Raw genomic sequence first — 20,220 nt, 5'->3', positions numbered from 1 at the left:
GCAATGGTAAAAAAATGCGTGCTGCAGCATAGTTTCAGGACAGTTCTCCCATCCTTGACAGCAATTACAGGGAATACTATCTTATGGCACCCTCGAGTGGCTTTCTCGTTTAGGGTCTCCGACGATAAGAATCAAGCCGTCAGAGGAATGATTAACAGACGACTCGAGACAATAGATACGAACATGTGTACGCTAGAGGCGAGCAGGACAAGGATGACCTGCAACGTCGAGATCCCATCGAATTAGGAAAGGACGAAAGAAATATTATAGTATATGCTTCTGATAGAATTGTTCGGTACCTATGAACCGAAGCATATACATTCGGATAAACGATGGAATAAACAATGCTCAAAAATTAGTTTTGCCTATATCTTTATCCGAAATATATTTAAAACATTAAGAACTTAATTTTGGAAAAAATTGAGAAAGAGCAATACTTATGAAAAAAATTAGCCTCATCGGCGCTCGTGTGAAACGAGGACTTCAATATCCAATCTCCGAACGGCTACATCATATCCCTCTGACTCATCCGATAACTTGTGAACAACAACATCGTATAACCTGACTCACCTATGACTCCGAACTTCAGACGACCACATCTCATCCCCTTGACTCAGCTTCCGACCTTTGCACCCAAACCCCTGTATAAAAGCCCTAGGAAACTAAATAAAGATACTCATTTTCACCCAGAAGCTCGTTGCGTTAACTTCGTCGAACTTATTAGCGTACGCGTACCATATAAGTATCGTTTTCTAGTGTTGTGTTAATTTGTGTTGTGTCCCATGACACTCGCACAGCGTTCAAAAGATTCGTATCTCGCTCGCACCATCAACCAACGACGTTGTAATCATAACGAAGATTTTGTATATCACGCATATCATAGTTTTATATCTTGAATTTCGTGTTCCTAGTTAAATAATCGTTTCTTTAAATGTAAAACCGTTTAATACTGCATAATATACTTATTAAGTGGACAATATCATACTTAACAAAGTTAAGTATGGAGAAAATGTCGAAAGTTTGGTTTTTATTTTTTATAACATTGTTTCACACCCACAAAAAGTCTGGCAAAGATTGCTGACAACATCAGAGATTGCTGCTTTTGACAATATCCTCCGATAGAATTGAAATGGCGAAGACAAGATTTGTCATTTCCGAAAAATTTGCAACTTTCCGATTTGTTTTTTCGTTCTTGAAAAATCTGAAAAAATTCTGTAACATGTGACCTGTTATTCAAAATGGATCAAGTCTTTTTCAAAATTTTAAAATGCCATCGTTCATCAATTGGTAAATATAAACAAAACTTTGAAACTGTTTTAAATAATTATATTTAATTACATATTTTGAGGTTAGCAATCTGTTGTTAAGAAGTTAAAAAATTTTAGGTTAAATCACTGCATACTACGTCGACGTATTTTTCGTCTGCTCTCTAATGCGGCTCGGTTTGCACCGAATGACGTGTTTATGATTAATCGATTAATTTAATCATTTTCCAGTTATTTTACTTTATTATTAATAAAAATATTGATACAATTTCGACAAACGCAAAAGTAGACAGCAAATAAAGAATGGATATAATTATAATGCAATGCGACACTTCTTTATTTCTTATTTTTTCTTAACGGTAATTGAAAGATTTTTCCCACTGTAATTGTGACGCGTTTTTGTGATTAAATTAAGATCAAATACAATATAATTTTTGTAAGATTATATCTTACAAAATTACAAATTTTATAAAAAAACTATATAAATATACTTTTCATATTAATACTTACTTAATTTTTTTTATTCCAACCAATAAAACGACAACATAAACATTTTTGTTTTTGTAATTTATGGTAAAAAATTAGTATTGAGATGAGCCGATTTATACATATTATGTTTGTTCTTATTTTAACCAGAAAAATCTTACAAACACATGTATGCAAATTTTATTTAAAAATAAACAAAAAGAAGGATGTTTCATCTTTGCATTATGTATTTTGTACCTGTTGTCCCATATTCAAGCCCGGATTAGATTACGATCCATGTGACTCGTTCGACTTTGAATTTTTTCGGCATGTCAAGGGGAGCCCCAAACCCCCCTCAGTAGTAAGTGAAAAACTACCTAGAACTACCATGCACTTATGCAAACAAAAATTACGTGTTCTAAGCAAAATGACCTATGCAAACGTAGTAAGTGGTACCACTCAAGAAGGAATTGAACGAATTTTCAAGAAACCAATCACATTTCAAGATAGGCGTATACAATCCTGTATGAGTGGAGAGTGTTCACAGTCGCGATAACGTGGGAATGATTGGCCTCGAATGTATTTAGAATGTTGATTCAATTACGAATTATATATATATATATATATATATATATATATATATATATATATATATATATATATATACTTCGAATACGCCCATCCCAATCCTACAAATACTCTGGCGGACAAAATGATAAGGAACCTCAAGATTTTTGAGTATGAACATCTATTTGTTCATATACATGGAAAATGAATACACGACAAAATATGGTAGCAATTTTGACGTAATACATGAAGAAATTAAATAAATCGTTCGATTCATTTGTTATTTATGCAAAAAAGTGAAATTTTGTGTGGACGAAATGATAAGGTACTTTAAATATGAAACAAAAATGCTTTGACGTTGTCCCCGTTTTGACCGGTGGTCAAGCTGGAAAATAAGGCCAACTCCGGGATTTTACAGGCTCCTAGACAGACCACCCGACATAATGCACGATATTCGGGAATTCGATTCGTGACGCAGGAAAATTCGTTCGGGTAGAGTGCCAGGCGAGCCCACCTGAGACGCATTCGATCAGCCTATCTTTCGGACATCCGATCCCTTTTACCTGCGCTATCATGTACGCCGTTATAATTGTACATGCATTCGATCACGTACGCCACAATGACAAAAGGTATAAAGAGTAATAAAACAGTCGTTCATTGGTAATCAAGCATAATAAATTTCTTACCTTACTTATTAGCTCTGTATTATTACGCCACGGCTAACATACATAAATTACTGAATAAAACCGCGCAAGTAACATGCAAATACGAGGCATAATTCGCTGATCACAGCACAATACACGTGTGCCAATAATTAGGCCAGTATCCTCCCCCTCCCCTATATGTACTTCGTTTATGCTAAAGTAGCGACTACCATTTGGGACCAATTGTTTTTTTCCACCTTGTGCCATCCACGTAGACCGAGAATTTTTCTCATCAAGTATACTTAAAACCATTTATTTGTTGATCGCGTCTGCGATTCTGTAATAAAGACTCGACGTGTTTACATATATTTAATCGTTTATTTAGGTTCAACCATTCCGACTAACAGTCTCCCATTCTGGGATAGTTCCAGCCCCGAACAGAAATGAATAACACATGGAAGGGATGAAGCTGGGTTATGTTAGAGGAGGAGGAAACACAAATTTTTTGAAAAGATGATTATTTATTGTATAATAAGGATGACGAAGAATTATGACAGAGGAAGAAAATTGTAACTTTGTTTTTAAAAATTCATTATTTAATTATTTATTTTTATTGGGATTATGGCTTGGATTATTTATTTACTGTACAAAGTTTTACTAAAACTTTTATTATAATTTTTATTTTAAAGAAGATATATGTACGTTATGCACGAACGACTGATCGCCCAATTTCAACTAACAGACCGCGACTGAATATCGTCCGCGTATATACCTTTTTGATGTGATCCTCTCCACCAATTAAAGACGGTCATTTATTGCGTTTTACATTGTATGCTACCGCTGGTGTGCTCTAACCACACCGGCGATAATGGGTGTGTATCGCGGTGTGTATTTATAAGTTACAGTTTATATTACCGCCTGTGCGCGCTTAAGAAACCGGCGCAATGAAATCTGATAATTTCGAACTTCATTCCCAAGTAAAGTATAAATTAATTTTTGTCCGAGGCTACAGTTACTTTTTCAACAATTTTAGATTACAACTATTACTACTACTACTACTATTGGTTGTCCTTTTAATAAATATATGTACTATTAACTCTGAATACACTGGGTAATGATATAATGAGTAAAAGAAAAGTGATAATAATAGAGTACATCTATATCGGCCATGAATTGAATTTTGATGAAATCGAATCGATTATGAATTGGGTACGAGGTGTGAAATCCAATCGAATAAAAAAATGGATCGTGTGCTACGAATTAGTTCGCGGTCAATTAGTATAACAACAATCCACCACCGTCCCTGATAGATCCGCATTTTTTAAAAATTGCTACGCAATACATCGTTCATTTCTAGCACATGTTTATATATTTTGCATGTTTGTATTTTTTCAGAAGTAAACAAGCTGTAGGAACAAAAATGATGCGCAACGCAGGAGTCGACGAAATGAAGATTATGCAAGAAATGCTCGAAAAATCTCAAACCCATATTCATTGCCAGAAAGCATTTCATCATCGAGGCAGGGATGCAGAAGAAATCACGTGCACGATCCATCATCGCCGAAGGATTCAACATTGTGGACTTACGGTCCGTGGTCGAACAAGCTTAGTGATAGGATATTACTCACGAACGTTTGCGTGTTCCACCGGTTTAAGGAGCTCAGGATTAACAACAACAATGTGCGTCCCGACATTTCACCGGGACGTTCGAGCGACTCAAATGAGTTGCGAGCTAAGATATCTTGACGCAGTATTGGAACCTAATACTTTAGAAGAGACATTGACAATTAAACAATATCAAGACCATACGATTCGTGGATTAAGAAATAGATTGGAAACAAGCGAGAAAAAACATTATGAATTAAGGGACGGTTAGTTTATAGGAAAATAGAAAAATTAATAATGATAAATTGTTATTTTACGTACCCGCGTGTTTAGAAAATAATATTATTAGGCTAATGACAATTATATAAATATATATAAATATATATAAATTAAATAATATATAAGTATATATAGATTATTAGGCTCATGACAATTTGGGGCATGTAGGTATTGACAAAGTCATCGATGACATAAGACAAATATACTGGTTTCCGGAAATGCGACAAAAGATTAAACAATATATTAACAATTGTTTGAAATGTATTGAATTTTAGCTAATTAGTGGTAGACAGGAGAGGTTTTTGCATAGTTTATCTAAAGGTGACCTACCATTTCAGACAATTCATGTGGATCATTACGGAGAAGTGTGGAAAAGGTTTTATATATGTTTTGGCAGTAGTGGATGGGTTTATACCAAATTCGTTAGACTGTTTGCTTGTAGATCGACAAGATCTGAAGAAGTGATTCGAAATTTGACAGAGTTTGAAATGAAGCATTGTGTCAGATTGTTCGAAAACTAAAACGATACCGCATTGTGAATAAGTTTAAGTTTGTGTGTGTTTGTATGCGTATTTGTTGCATTCCGTAAGACTTATTTTTATTATTTCTTATTTACGTTTTGTGTAATATGAATTGTATATTTTTTAAGATCTAACTCTTGGAAATAAAGTTGTGATTCTTTGGTGACCATGGATGTTCATTCTACAGTTCAGGATTGGCCGAACTGTAGAATGAATCGTGTTAGCTGTTTGATGCGATCGATAAGAAGATTGTTTAATACATTACGATGTTTATTCGAGCCGAGCCTTTGTGAAATAAACAATTTAAAACTTCGACTCAGAATAATAAATTTGCCGATTCATTTCCTACAGTATCATGATACAAATGTCGAGCGATCAGATCTGGGATGAGATCCTGACTACAGGAATCCTTCCCAACTCCCCAATAGTTCAAGAAACCGAGCCAACAACAAAACTATATCAGTCACCTCCTACGAAAATGCCAAACGAGAATACGCCCCAAACAAGGACCAAGCCATAATACTGCATGCTGTAGATGGTATTACCGTCAGGGACTATGCATTAGCCATAGGAAAGATAATAGGCCCCAGATATATCAAATACATATCGAGAATTTCAAACGGTAGGGTATGCACATACCTAGATAACAAAGAAACTGTCAGCAACATAACAGCAATATTTAAATCAATTACCATCAGCAACATAAATATTGAAATTCGTCCTATGATTTCGCCGACCCAACGTATCGAGCTGTCAAATGTAGCATCGATCATTCCAAATTCAGTAATTGAAAATGCATTTAGAACCAATAACATCAAACTCTGCTCAAGAATAACCGACCTGAGAGCAGAGATATCTGACCCTGAATTTGTGCAGCTTCAGACGTCAAGTATACGTCGATATCGAAGTCCTGAACAAATTTAGAAGCACATTCTTAATTAATTTTGACGATACCCTACACAGAATTTGTGCCTCTACTGACAAACAGATTTGCTTATTATACAAAAGAATATGCGCAATAAATAAACAAAAAATTTATGTTTCTACTAACTATAAGAAGTGCTTTATTATATGAGAAAACTATTGATTCAATAATACTATCATAAATAATAAAAGAGAGTAATAATTTTTATAATAATATCGTGTCCGAATATTAATGCGAGTCACTGTACTTGAAAGCAGTAATCACAGACCCAGATTTTGCAAACATATTAAGTTTCAGAAGAAGACAAGTCTACAAACTTGTTTATAACAAGTCTCTGAATATTCACCACTTCAGAGAAACAGATCTGCTTCAATTGTAATCAATCAAGCTATAAGCAATGTCCTAACAACACAAACACGAACGAAAACGGTTCCCAAACCGATCCGAATATAAATCCCCTCCCCCCGCATTAACGTATCAATCATCAATGATATATTCATATCGGTCAACGTATTGTCGAATATCAAGAAGGCAGGACAAATACAATGGAAATAGAGACAGAAAAATCCAACACAAACAAAACGGAGAATAAGAGACCGCTATCTATAACATCAGAAGAAAGCCATATCAACCCAATAAAATTAGCGACTTGAATTTCAAGATCTCTGCTCCAATAACATTAAAAAAAGATTAATCAAACGAACAGAACCACCCTTTTGCAACACGTGCAACCAAACTATGTCGACCAACCACGTCCTTTTCGAATGCAGAAAATACGAAATATCAAGACAAAAATACATGATACTACTCGTCGTAAAATTCCTAAAGGAAACCAACATCTACCAAGAAATAAAAACAAGAAACAGGACAATAAACCGTCGCTAATGACATGAAGGTCGATGCGACGTTAAACCTGAAAAAAAGATTCTTGGTCTTTTCCACAACAGTTTTCTTGTACAAATTCGTTGTATATTACCATCGCTTATCAAAAATGAATATCACGAGCCAGGCTCGCGAACGAGAGTTAGTCGCGATTCTTATAATTGTTGTTACAAAGCAGTTTAGTTATTAAAATTTAAGAAATCCCTACAAAATGCAAAATACGAAAGTGTTAGATAAAAGCAATGATAACGAATCCAGTGATAGTAACGTGTTTGCGCCAATCACAAAGCGTGTAAGGCGTATGATTATAGTTGGGAGTAGTGAAGAGAAAGGTACGACCATCATGGATTTGCCAGAAAGTAAAAAACACACCAATAGTTTGGAAGTATTCTGAACATCATGGAATAAAAGCGTCTATTTTAAATAATTTAAGCGAGAATCCAACAATGTTAGACCTATTTTTTATTACATTTCATAACAAGTTTCGGGAAATGCTGACACTTGGTATCCTGTTATCTTAGATGAAATAAAGGCCCATTATGCACTGTGAATTTTGATGGGTCAAGTGAAAAAAATCAAATATTTAACTGTATTGAACTAGAAGAGCTGTAGTAGAAACGCCAATTTTTAGACAAACGATGCCTTTTAAGAGATTTCGGTAAATTTCGAGATTTTTACATTTCTCTGATAATGAAACTGCTGATAGTAATGACCGACTTCGAAAGATAAAAGCTATCATCAACCTTTGCAATGAAAAATTTAAAGAAATTTACACACCCAATGAATATGTCAGTATAGACGAATCCTTAATGAAATATAAAGAGCGTTTAGCGTACAAACAATTCAATCCATCCAAAAGAGCCTGATTTGCATTAAAAATTTACAAATTGTACGAGGCAAGTACCGGTTTCTGTCACGGATTTAAAATATATACTGGCCAGTACAAAATTGATCGAAATGATAGTGCGTTAGAGAACGTTGTGATAGAGCTGTCAAAATGTATAATAAACAAGGAATATACTTTGTCTCTGGACAACTGGTACTCTTCACCAAAACTTTTTTTAAAAATTACATCAGAAAAAGACTAACGTAATCGAGACAGTGCGCAAGAACAGGAAAAATATGCCAAACGCCAATCAAAAGCATATTTTGAAGAAAGGAGAATGTATATGAAGATGTTGCAATAATTTGATAGCTGTGAGGTGGAAGGACAAGCGCGACGTGTATATGATATCAATGAAACACGAAACTGCAGAGATGGTCGAGTAATCAAACAAAGAATTACAGAAAGTAATGAAGCCTAAATGTATCCTGAAATATAACAAGGTTATGGGTGCAGTTGATCATCAAGATCAGATGTTTGCCTGTTTCCGAATCATGAAAAAAGTCATCGAAGGATACCGAAAACTTTTCTTTTGCATGTCAGATATGGCTCTGTTCAATACCTACATTATGCATAAAGCTATTCACAGTTGAAAAAGGGAGACTTATGTTGATTACGGTATAAATATAGCAGAAGCAATTTTACAAATTGTCGAATTACCGGACTACAAAATGCGTGGAAAATCTAGATCAGTTGAAACACCTCTTCGACTCCAAGCTCATACATAAACATAAAATTTGAAGCGAAACGAAGTGAGAATGCGCGAAAGGTAAAGTAGCTTCTGCCGGAATGTTTTAAGAAGTATCATACCGTGGAGGATTTTTAGAGTTGTACGTATTTTCTTATTAGATATTCATTCAAGGTAAACATTTTTTATGATTGATTTTTTTTTGTTTATAATATGCTATGTAACAAAAAAAATGATTTCTGAGGGTGAAAAAATAATGTACGTAAAATTTCAAAGCGACTGGATAACGGTAACCCGTGTCGCATCGGGTTCAAAAATTTGAAATTTCTATTATGTACGTTAATTTTAATATAAATGTGTACCACTGTTTTAGAGGCGGTACTAAATATTTTTTATAATGAAAATGTAATCTTACATGTATATAATATTATCGTGACTTAATTTAAAATTATACGTTATAATAAAATTAATTGAAATATCTTATAAAATGTTACATACTGGTCAATATACGGCTTTTATTCAGATTGATTTGCTGGCATCTGGATGACGTCACCGATAATCTTCTAATACTTGTAAAATAAATTGTTTATTATATTCATTTTTCGTTAATAAGCTATTACATTCCGTGATAAACTTCAAGCCTCGTCTTACACTGTCATTAACTAATTTTAAATTCCTTACATATTATATAAAGATTATTATATAAAAATGCTCATTCCATTCAATCAGACACGAGAAAGCTTGAACGTGATTAACTAGACATTATAAGTACGATTATAGGAGAACGATGCACCCCGATACATGTCACACAATTTTTATTAGGCTCTCAGGAGGAAGAAAGAAGAAACGTAAATGAAGAAACGAAAGAACTTCAAGAAGAACCGCAAGATATGATTTTTCACAGTAACGAAATTGTGAACAGAAATTACGTATTCTAATCAAAAGAATAACATTTGAAACTGCACACGCTCCGACGAACTCTCCTCACTTTCTTTCATTTCTCAAGGCCCATACCCAATAATGACAATCACATTCACATTCTCCCTGTTTTTTATTATGTTGACTTATATGTCTAGTCATGTTTGGAATAATAGAAAATGTTACCTTTTATCTTTTGTAATAAACTTGTTCCGTTCCGTAGGACCTCCCGTAGACCGCTTTCGCGAAGGTTTATGGCGCGGACAAGCGAGGTTCATCTAAAGAGACGGAAACCTTTTTTCCATCTGCCGATCATCTGTGCAGTGTCTTCCGTCTTCTTAATGACCGCGAGGCGTCGTAAACCCGAAAGGCCCGGAAAACAACCCCGTCATAAAACTTAAGAATTGCTTTATCATGGCTTTAATATCTGATAAAACAACTGCTAACCAATACTTTTTTAAATTGTCTCGCATAGTTAAAATGTAGCGATTTCCATTGATTGTTTTTGGAAGTAGTCCAAATGTGTCGATGGCAAGTTCGTCAAAAGGTTCCAGAGATGTGTCCGTAATAATCACGGGTTGACGGGTTTTGTTCTGATAAGTGAACGAACGAATTCTTGTGAATCTTTTCTCATTTCGGGGCAGTCATATTTTTCTTTTAACCCTTTCGGTACGGAGGACCTGGCCGCGGTTATACATTCGTGGAACGAGGAAGTTTTTCGCAAGAGTGGTTGCACTGTCCGACAGCGTAAACCGCGAAAACATGTTTTGCGGCATTCATAGAGATCTCGAGCGTGATTGACACTAAACTTTTCATTCGGACCGCGACATCGGTTACTGACGCGGAATTTAACGTGTTTGAAAAACATTTCAAAAATGTTTATACTGCTTTGTCGTAACCTAAACCAATTCTCGGCAGAAAACCGAGATTTCGACGGTATCTTATCTCGCGGAACAGACGGAAGGACAGACAAAACAGGCATGGCGCTTAACGTTTTAAAATCATATCTTTTTCTTTACAGTACATTAATTAAAGCAAATGGCATTGATATAAATAATATGATCCAATATTACAAAATTAAAATAAATAACAAAATTAATAGTGTAACATAATAAATAATAAAAAACTAATAATGAAATATAATCAACGACAAAATTAATAGTGTAACTTGGTGTGATAGTTTTCGAAACAAGGGGAAACGCGCAAGTCCACATTACATTGTTCGCACTGATACTTGGATTCATGTCTCACACCACCAGCCGCACATACAACACATCTTCGTTTTCGATCTTTTTTCCCCGACTGATATATCGAAGGAAAATATCCCCCTGTGAGCCTTGTGGGATAATTACTTCCTGACTTGCTGCACCGATGATATTCATGATTCTTGTGTGTTATTTTTCTAATATTTCCTTAATCAACTGAAGGTGAAATTTCGCCATTGAGATTTGTTTTTTTGTGGTGTGCTTATATAGGCAGTATGCGTTCCACACGCAAATGTCGATCAAGTGGAAAAAGTATTTGCGATACCACTTTAAACTTTTGCGAGTTGCATCGATAGTAATTATCACCATATCTGATTTATCGATTGTACCCATTGAAGAGTTATAATCTATTACGCATTTGGGCTTTAGAATAATTTCATTTTTTCTTGACTTCTTAGGTACTTCTGCAAATTCTGCGGTATGGATAGTGAAAAGCATATAAAATTTCTTTCTATCAAACCATTTCATTGCAAACAGATTTTCAGATGAGCGGAACACTGCCTCTCCTTTTTTCAATTTATCAGTTATTTTAAGCATCTCTTTCCGTCTTCTTTGCACAGTGCCACAAGCGTTTGTACTTTTTTCGTCGGGTAGGTTGAACAATATGGGACTGGAAAACCAGTTATCCAGATAAATACAATAGTATGGCCTTTGTTTAGAGAAGGTTGCAAAAGCGACATTACAATGTTCCCTGGCTTTCCAATATATTGATATTCGGTAGCTACAGTAGTACTAGCCCCACAATAAATGATTATATCTTGGATATAACCCGTCTTGCAGTCACAAAGTAGGAATGATTTTTTGCCAAACCTACTCCTCTTCGAGGGAATATATTGTTTAAACGAGAGACGGCCTTTGTAGAGGAATAGACTTTCGTCTATACATAACCGCTGGTATGGCTGAAATGCATTGATAAGAAGATGTTCGTAGCATTTCCACTACTTCATTTATTTTGTGTAAACGATCGGCAGTGTGGCCGACTATGTCCGCAAAATGCAACATTTTCAATCATGAAAAGTAGCGATCTCTACTCATAATTTTACTGAAAATATCGCTTCGGAGAAACTTATCTTTAGACCAATTTTCATTTAAGGATAACTTTTTGGTTCGCGTCATTAATAACGACGCAGCAATAAAACAATATAATTCATCCGCTTCCATCCCTTCTGAAGCGTTCAAGTGATCTCTTTTGAGCTGTTGACACCGGTAATAGTTTGTTTTTGCACAATAAATTTAACTAAATCTTTAGAAAAAAAGCAGTCTGAAGTAGTCCAAAATTCTCGACGAACGATTTAAATTGTTCCCTACTACTCCCGAATGATGTGGCGTAAAATCATGAATTTTTGGACTAAGCTTCTTTGATGTCCATTTGATGCTAGAAGGAGTATCAATTCGTACTTCAGGCTCTACTGCTTCTTCAGATACCGAGGTGCTAAGTACACGGGCTCGATTGTTCCTCCTTTTGCGAAATGCTAAATTATATTGATTTTCTTCATCAGAATCTCTTTTGGAATCAATGATTTCCTTTATCCATTGTTCTCCTTTCAAGCGTTTTACACTCATCCTGAAGGGAACTAAATTCAAATTGTAAGTTATACATTAAAAAAATTAACGATATAAGCAAACATTCAAATTTGTTTTTCGTAGCTTATCTATATATTATAAAACATATATAATTAAGGCCCGCTGTTGACTGTTACTAATTATATATTATAATGGAACGATTAGAACAGCCGGGAATTTTAAACACAGAATAGTAAAGTAATGTGTACTATAGAGAGTAATCATACCCACATAACTTTCCGTTGGTGCTGTTAACGGTGTCCACATAAAGTGCCCACATAACTTTCCGTGGATGCCGCGAATAGGCGGCGGTAGTACTGAAAGGGTTAATTGATTTAAGGTTTCCGTTACACCCTCGTGACCTGCGATTAATCTACTGCGAGCTTCTTCTATTAATTTTCATCGAATTTCATCTACTGGTGTGACAATGTTATCCGTGTTCGTAGGTTGTGGCAAAACGGGGCTAATATCTGGTTCGTCTCCATCAGTTGAACTGCTGTTCTCCTGGGATTTAGATTCGTAATCAGGTATAGACTAAGTTATACTTGGTTCACTGATCTTGGCAAGTGAGATTATTGGTAGATGTAATGGCGTAGATGAGACTCCTGGGAGATTGTAGATGAGTGGAGTTTGCATCATTGTTTCTTCTAATCTTGGCTTCGCTGTTATCACAGTTTCATCTATTGAATTGCGTTTGCAAAAGATGCTTGGGTCGTCGATGTGGTTATTTCGCTATTTGGACGTTTGGCTCTCATTGAGAGTGTGGGTTGTGGATGACTTAAATGAATTTAATGCTGTCTTAAATTCCCACGTTTTCGACGTTATGTTCGACGTTTTTTTCCTGTGGCAGAATAATTATTCTTGAGCGAATTTAAAGTATGTGGAAGATAAGCTATGAAAAATATGTCAGGAATGTTCTTCGTATGTCACACTTCCAGTGAGCATTTTCTATGACTTTAATCAACTTTCTACTTGACATTATTAAAACCCCAGAATAACTATGAGAAGAAAATGAAATAAAACATTTGTCTACAAACTCCTATTAAAATTTGGACGAAACACGCCTAAGTATTCTCCATGTTTTTTATTATGTTGACTTATATGACTAGACATTTTCGGAATAATAGAGAATGTTACTTTTCATCTTTTGTAATACACTGGTTTATATACACTTGACTAAACCAATTTCACACTAACCGATGATATTCCAAAAAGGATTTCATAATTTTGGTATTTTAAATTATGTTGTACACATAATAAATCTCATAGGTGTACTTTAAAAGTAGCTGAGAAAATTCTTTTTAATGATAATATAATAATTTAAATCTCTGTAGTTTCGGGAAAATACTCTTTATATTATACTATGTTGTAATGCCACATAGTGTTTGTTTTCATTAGTTTTATTTAATCTGATCTTATTTTTAGTAATAAATATTTAGCGTTATTTATGAAACTTACATTTGTAGGATAGCAATGCATAAATGCCATCTGAAAACGTGATCATTTTTTTATATCATTATACTCGAGGTAGGAAAGTTAATTCTTAATTATATCAATTCGTAATGAGACTTAATTCTGTTTGTACTATGCACAGTATTGAACTATAAGAATTATACATATATATGTTTGAATTGTTCAAACGAACACGGTAACATATAGTGTATTTGTTTGTATGATAATAAGTTTGCTCGAAAAAATTTGAACGCAAATTGTTATATTAAGTTTAATGTACAATTCATAACTCCTACTATCGTATAGTTTAAAGCTAACGAGAAGACTTTTGCGACGAACATGCTTGCACTGTTTATAGTCATCTCCTCGTCAAATCTGAATAGTGCATATAGCGGCTTGAGTACGAATCATGCATAATTAAAGTGTGGATAGTAAAGTATTATTATACTACTTTCATGCTTACTATAGCGAAGACAACCTGCAAAATTGACATCACTATTTTCATCACTTTTTTAAATCGTGGGTTTAAACATCAATGTAGAATATTATCAGAATCTGAATCATAATGTTTTATGTGAAATATTATATAATAGAATGAACCATCTACATCTCACAGTTGTATGTATTTACGTAACCGAAGGATGAAGTTTTGGAAATATGTAGTACCCGGGAAGGCTCATAAAGTGCAGAAATAAGTTTAATGTTCGACAATTTCCAAAATTACTAGTTTGTTATTCTTCTCAAATTTCCAAATATGTTGCAAATGTATCTTTTCGTTGGGAAGGATGAATTGGAGGAAGGATTGGAAGCATGAATTGGATAGTGGACTGTATGGTAAAAAAACGCTGGTGTAATAATGCTAAATATGTTTTAACCAATAAGATTCGTACAGAGGAGGTTATAGATGATATACAATAGAATGATGAAATGTGATGATGTGTCGTGAAGGTCATGAATGATACGATTAAGCGATCAATTTATGGCTATAAAGCTGTATCGAAATTTGCAAGCGCAATCGATTGTAGCGAAGCTAGGCTGCAAGCGCAAAAGTATTACAAGCGTAATGTGAATTGCGCGCACAAGAGCAGAGAAGAATTACAAGCGTAACTGTATGTATCTACGTAACAGTAGCTGATAACTGAGATGACAAATGAAAACTAGCCACGGTCGCGGTGTAAGGGCCTATTTATTTCGTTGTGAATATTGAAAACTAAGCAGCACTGAATGTTCGTTACAGTGCACGAGGGCAATGTCCTAACGAACAACGTTACATGGGAAACGACGGAAAATAAATAATGGTCGCGCTAGAATTCTTATGCATCGATCCAAGTGATACCAGTAAAGAGAAGGTAATCGACTGGCGATCTAAAATTGATCGATTTGATTTTAGACACACGGGGCTATTTGTTTCAGCGTACTGGATCTGTATTGGAAAATTTATAGTTGGGTCGGGTTGTTGCTTGACAAATTTCCAATATTCGGAATCAGCAACGGAATCGCCAACATCTAATTTCACCACAAATGAAGAGTTGCATTAAATGGAACATTCAGATTGAGAATACTCCATTTTTTATTACTGCAGAGCTGTGCATTCTTGGTAGTTTGCAGGAGATTTCTTGTACTCTACGCGCCCGAAATAACTAAATGTGTTTCTGTAATGGTTATAATATATGGAGGAAGAAAAGCAGTACAACACCCACTCTTATGTTATTCATCGAAACCAAATTATTCAAAATGCATTAATGATACTACTGCAGCTTGGTTTCAGTAGTCGAAGACAACTATGGCTGGGCTATTAATTATCTCATATCTTTCGATATTAATTATAGGTAAATATAACCATTTTCACAAAGCATTGTCACAACTATCAACCTCAATTTCCAAAGTATTTCGAAATTTGGTTCTAAAATTTCAAATAGTGTGATATACATAACCAGAAATGTAACCTGCAGTGGATACATTCTCAATAAACCGGCAACAAATATTAATCACATAATGATAAATACCAAGATTGCACGATTCCTACTAAACATTCAAGTGGAAATATAGAAAGCAGGAATTTGTTTGCTTGAAGATTTACGGCTTTAATCGTCAGCAAAAACCGATTGGATCAATATGGAGATTGAGTGATGCAGTTTTCATGCCAAGATTCACGGCAGTGTTCAGCAGATATCTCGAAGACTGGTTCTTCTGCTTGAGACTTTGTATGGCGCGATTGTGGAAGTAATCAACAAGAAAAGGAAGACTACATTGATCTGAATTTCGATGTACTTTTGGAGCAAGGATTTCAGATTTGATATACCGAACTTTCCTGGATTTGGTTAACAGTCTGAAACATTTACTTCTCGGGGTGAACAGGATCGGAAGTGATTGTGCGAAGTCGTGTATATTATCTATGAATCAAATTGTGCAGTAATGGCACTAAACGTCATGTAGAAGCAAACTTGAAATCTGAATCGGTAATTTTTATTTACACGTCATTATTTGCTGTTGCTTTCCATTAGTTAAAAACTTGCAACCATATTTGTATAACAAGCAATACAGCTTCAGAGGATTGATTGCCTTGCAACTTATTTCTACATTCAAATCCTACTGTCACTAGAGATATTGCTTTCTTGAGTACGTTGATCAATTTACCGTCTGCTTCCGATTCTGACACGATTAAATCAAATACTCTAGATTTATAAAAATCCATGTTTATATGATCAATTTGGAACATTCATTCGATGAAATTGATAATGCAGATTTTCTAGTTGTAGCAAATTTTGCGAGGATATAACCTTGTTGTCTATTAAGTAAGCTAGAGTAGGTATGTCGAATCTTTTCGAGCAAACTCAAGCATTTATAGTATTACAGAGTTAATGCAATTAATAAACTTATTCCTGAGGTTTTTCATAGTAGTGTTATTGGTTTAAATAGGTCTATGATTTATATCGAACAGTATTTATCGCAGTTATTCTTGTGAAATGGAATCGCGTTGTATATTATGTGCTTGAGTACGAACGCTGTGTATTTCGAACCTGCAATTTGGTACTATCACTGATTGTGAGACACTGCATTGGTTTAGGTTGAAGTACGGAAAAGACTCGGTCAGGAAAGTAATTTTTCATTCTTATTGGAGGTTTTGTAAACGTTTTTAAAAAAGACAGAAATGGTAAATGTTTATTGTTTACATAACAGTGCAATAGATTTCTCGCAATATTTTGGGTCGTAACATTCCAATTTCAAAAAATCCTTCTCGCTAACATTGTTTCTATGTGAAATGAAGTTATTTGCATAATTTGGGCTTGATCGAGTTTCGGAAATGCGTTCGAGACTAGTTTCGGAATGACAATATTTTTTAAGTAATTTTGACATTTTCGAATTTTGTGAACCTCATAGATTATTTAAAACATTATATTTTATTTAGGACAGTAATTTAAATAGTTAGAATATTCAAAAATCTTATTTCTCTATAATCAAAAATAATAAATTATCTTTGATATAATTAATCAAGTTAATGCGAATGAACTCCTGGGGCGAATTTTACTTCTCTATTATATCGTATTCTATAGATGCTATTTTTATCGTTGCTATATAGGATGCTCTTTTCTACTCGTACGTTTCGAAATGTGGTTCTGATGTTTTCATGACACTCAACAACTATCTGCTACCATCACGGAAGTTGTCGAGTCGTCTCATCGGATACAGATAACGGCTTTGATTGTGGTAGGCTTCAGCGAGGTTCGTCGTGATTTGGTAGAATGACATCATCCATTGGTTCGTTGAATTCCAAGAAATTTCTGAGAATTTACCTTGTCTTGGTACTGGAATTTTAAAGTCTAATGAACATTCGTTGATACGTAATACATATGTGGCATTATTGTTAATTGTACCGTTATTTGTTAATTAAATTTAGATCTTACATGTGCAATTTTCAATTTGTTAGTGTGTACTATACGTAGATTACCTCCAATTAGTATTTCTATTCGGCAAGATTTCTACAACTTTGTGTGGACTACTATATTGGTTACAAAATTTTCCTATTTTAGACTCTTTCATAAGTTAAATTAAATCTAATGGTTCATAAACTTCTTTAATTTGCAAATTTGAATTTTGTCGTCGTTTTCTATTTAACATTTCATCATGATTTTTAGGACTAGAATTTATTATATCGTTCGTCGATAATTGTTCGACAGGGATTTCAGGTTGTGACGGTGCTTCTTGAGCTTCGGGAGTTGGGATGCGTAGATTATCTTCTCTTTGAAGATAATCAATATTATCGTTTTGATAATCTTGAGAAGACAGATCGACATCGAAAGTTAATGGTTCGCTATTGTGTTCGTCGCGGCCTAAATCATTTTGCGGGATATTTTCGGAGGGAACGTTCTTTACGGCAGACTTTTGAATGTCGTTCGCGCTGAAATTTTCGAGGAACTTTACATCGCGCGCGATTTCTACCCGTTTTGCAACCTTATTTCATATTCGATATCCCTTCGAACATTCGGAATACCCGACGAAAGTCCCCTTTCGCGAACGTGGTTCAAACTTCCCTTTATTCGGATCGTTATTTAGAAAATAGACGTCGCATCCGAAATCGCGAAAGTGTTTAACGACGGGCAGCTTCCCGTAAAGCCTCTCAAAAGGAGATTTTCTGGCTGTAGCTCTTGACGGACATCGATTATGAATATGATTCGCCGTCGATACGGCTTGTGCCCAATAAGATCGCGGTAGACCGGATTGCGCGATTAGACATCTCGCCGTTTCTACTATCGTCCGATTCTACCACTCGGCTACCCCGTTTTGCTGTGGATTGTATGCGACCGATAACCTACGTTTAATCACGTTATCGCTTAAGAATTTATCAAACCGCGAATTTATATACTCCTTCCCATTATCCGATTGTAGGAATTTCATCTTGCGACCGGTCTGATTTTATATATAGTTCTTGAATTCTCGGAACGCATCAAATACTTGGTCCTTTGACCTTATAAACCGAACTTCGCACCACCTAGAATAATCGTCAATGAACGTGACGAAATATCTGTTACCTGCGTGTGAGTGCGTTCGCATGGGGCCGCAGACATCGCTGTGAATTATTTCTAAGACTTCCGTCGCACGCTTCGATTGTTCCGGAAACGGCGTTTGCTAATTAAAACGGCTAATTAAAACATAAATAAATAAGGCAGTAGGTGTGGGGTGAGGAGTTGGGATGGGTGGGTTAGGGTTCGGAGGATCTATTTACAAGGGAACTTAAAACTAATGTTGCTGTTAAGCATTTTGCGCTATTTAAGGATTGTATACAGGTCTTAAGACAATCACTGATAATAACTAATGACCTTTGTTTTTCCGGAACTTAGTCTATTTTTTCACTTTTTACGGGTTCTTCTGCGGAGTTCGTCAATGTGCCTGGCGTCGTTAGCTAGCCAGGAGTAATCTTTGTTTAGTCTATCCCTGTCCATTTTGTCCTTGATAGAGAGTGCTGTTGAGTAGTTGGATTGTTCTCGTATGTATTTGTTGTCGTCTGGATTGATTTTCTTATTAGCGGAGTGTCTATTCCTATGGTAGATTATGGGTAAGTTATGTTGATCTTGGATTATTCCATTATGGTCACAGAAGAGGAACAGCTCTGGGGGTATGTAACCTGAGCTTAACTTGTTGGGGGTCGTCTCTTCTTCCGTTTTCATTGTGTCTATTATTATTTGATTTTTGGTGTGGCCAATCCTGCTGAAGTAATTTCGGGTGAGTTTTAAGTTGAAGCAGTCTATTCTTGGTATATCAGCTTTTGTGTATATTTTAATGTTACTGATTCTTTTGGTGTAATTTGATTCAGCTGTTCTATATCGGCCGAGGCATGTTCTTAAGCATGATCTTTCAAATCTTCTTATTTTTTCTATAATTGTTGGCCCGGTGTTCCAGAATATGGGTGCGGCATACGTTAATATGGGTCTAACTAATAGCTGGTAGCAAATAAGTTTGGCTTTGGTGGAAAGATTTTTGTTGTAGAAAAGTCTAGAGTTAGCTTTGAAGGTTCTTCTGGCTTTGTCCAGTTGCGTAATGTGGTGTTTGTTCAGTCTTAGTAGATGATCCAGTTGTACTCCTAGATATTTTACTAGCTTTTTGGGGGGGATTTCAACAGTTTCGTTAGTGTGAATGTTTTTAGCTGTGATTGTTGCTTTTTCTATCTTTACTACGTTTGAGTATTTGATTTGTTTTACCGGTCTGCGGAAGAATATTAGCTCACTTTTGGTGGGATTAATTTTCAAGTTCCAGTTTTTATAGTAGTCAGTGATGTGGTTTAATGTCATTTGTAGTGAGT

Source organism: Megalopta genalis, chromosome 11 (genome assembly GCF_051020955.1).
Source record: "Megalopta genalis isolate 19385.01 chromosome 11, iyMegGena1_principal, whole genome shotgun sequence".
Taxonomy (NCBI): Eukaryota; Metazoa; Arthropoda; class Insecta; order Hymenoptera; family Halictidae; genus Megalopta; species Megalopta genalis.
The sequence above is the reverse complement of the archived record's forward strand: the minus strand, read 5'-3'. Positions refer to the sequence as shown.